The sequence below is a fragment of the Semicossyphus pulcher genome, unplaced genomic scaffold (genome assembly GCF_022749685.1).
Source record: "Semicossyphus pulcher isolate SPU_LCO1_2020_fin unplaced genomic scaffold, fSemPul1.0.p SCAF_16, whole genome shotgun sequence".
NCBI classification, from domain to species: domain Eukaryota; kingdom Metazoa; phylum Chordata; class Actinopteri; order Labriformes; family Labridae; genus Semicossyphus; species Semicossyphus pulcher.
The window spans coordinates 11848787-11851029 of NW_027211670.1; positions in this window are offsets into that span (position 1 = coordinate 11848787).

The window sequence follows — 2243 nt, forward strand, 5'->3', positions numbered from 1 at the left end:
TGGTGTTTTTCACAGATTAACACCTTCCCTGCTTAAGTGTTAACCTTCCCAGACAGTTGAAGCTCCTCTAGCTCACTCTGAACTTTAACCTCTGGTTGCTTCATTAAAAATACTGTCAATCTTCGACCTATGAGCAGAATAATGTGTTAAATATAAACCATATTTCTGTGCACAAACACAGATCATTAGGACCCAATTGATAGCTGCTATGAAGCCAATGATACTGCGGGGTATTTAGTACGCTTGCGTGAAACGTCAGTGGTGTGTATGCGGCTGGAGGAGGAGGTGGAGGCGGAGGAGGAGGATGGGACACTGCTGATGCTGATGCGAGAGCTTTCGGTGTCTGTGATCAACATCGGTGGACTGACTATCAAATGATGGAGCTTTTTGACATTACTTATCACCCTTTTCGATCCATTGTGGGCTCCTACGAGGGACGCTGTGGCGGATGTGTTTTTTGAGACATGAATAATAGAAGATTTTGAAGAGGAAAGGACGGGTTTAGTCTCGTCACTCGTCTGGCCTGGCTTGTTACTGACACAGGTGGATTGCCGCTGGAAAACGGCATCGAAATGAAGACTTAATCTCGGACTATCACAGACGCGACAAATTCCGTTGTTGTCTCTGAAAGCGTTAAACATTGAAGCTAACATTTGGTTAAATTCAATTGGGAGAGGTACAGGCTGGACTGTTTGGCGTGTTAGCTGGCTAATAAGCTAATTTCGCTAGCTAGTCAGTTAGCAGCTTCCCTGGCACGGAAGAAGTGGGATGCTCGAAGGAGGAGTTAGCTGCTAGCATAAATTCATTAGAGGGCTTGACAGTTGGTGTTGTAATTAGTAAACCGCATTGAAATTAGAGGTTTAACGTTACGTAGTTTTCTCACTGCCACTGTGGGCTCCTCAGCAAATTAGCTTTCTATGGATAAGATCCGATAATCGGCTAAGAAAGCTAATGTTGACAAACACTGGTGACATAACGCGTTAATATTGTCGTTTTAAATTAGCTCAGGCGCAGAGATGCTGTCAGCCGTTAAACCCAGTTAAGTCTCGAGACGTTAATTGTCGTATGTCAGCGTTCGGTTCGAACTGAGGATGTTGACGCTGGATGTGCTGGAGCTGAAACATTTGGCAACAACGAGGAGTGGACCTGCCATGACAGAAAGGGACATATTGAGTGGATAGACATTTAAATCAGCACCTTATTCAGTTGGGCAACAGAATTAATATGAATTTTGAATTTAGGTAACGTTGTCGAGATATGGAAGGCAACCACTACAGTTAAAACAACATAAACTGCTTATAAATCAGTTGCCTGACTGAGCTTGTTTCTACCTTCTTAAAAGTACCCAAAACTAGTCCATCTTCTACTATTATTTACAAAATCACAAAACCTGCCAGCATCTCTTTTGAACGACAGCGGTAGAAAATGCTTCAGTGGTTTACACACATTGATTTTGAGACTTCATAGGGGACACTTAGTGCCATTTAAAAACATGGCATTAAAATTAAACAACTGTATCTTGACGACAGCCGTGAGATAAGACGTCACCAGCTTTCTCAAGTCTGCAAAGTGGAACAGGCAGTATAAATGGAAGCGACAGTTGTGTCTGGCCCTTTGGGGCACACACAGTGGGAGTCAGAACAGACATTTCCTCTTGGATTTCACACGCTGGATGATACAGACAATGGAGGTGTGCTCTGCCCAAACAAGAGTGGCCAGACAGGTTTGGATTTCAGAAACGGGGACCAGGATCACTCATCGCAACAAAGTGAAGAAGGAAAACCACTTGAGTTGGACAACCTTATAGCTATCTCTGATTTTTCTTGTGGAGATTTTCAGTTAAAGGGAGATAAGTCTATTTCCCAAGCTAATTTACACGGTACTCATATAGAGGGATTATCTTTAACAGAAAAAAATATTGGACCCAATGAAACTTTGGCATGGCTTTTTTCTCCCGGACTCCCTGATATTGTTGTGGAAAACTCTGTCTCTGAGGAACTGACACAGCAGGATCCGTTGTCTCCATCAAAGACTTCTGACACCAACCCAGGGGACCCATTTTTATTGGTAGACCTCTTCTCAAATGAACACTCCTGGCTCCCCTCAGAGTCCTCAGGTGAGTCGAACCCACAGGGTGTCAGTGAGGAGCTGGTAGACCTGTCACAAGAGGAGCAGGCAGGTCCCCCTCCCTCGCAGAGCAGGGAGACTTTGTCACCTGAAACTGGAGACAAAGGTTTATTCCC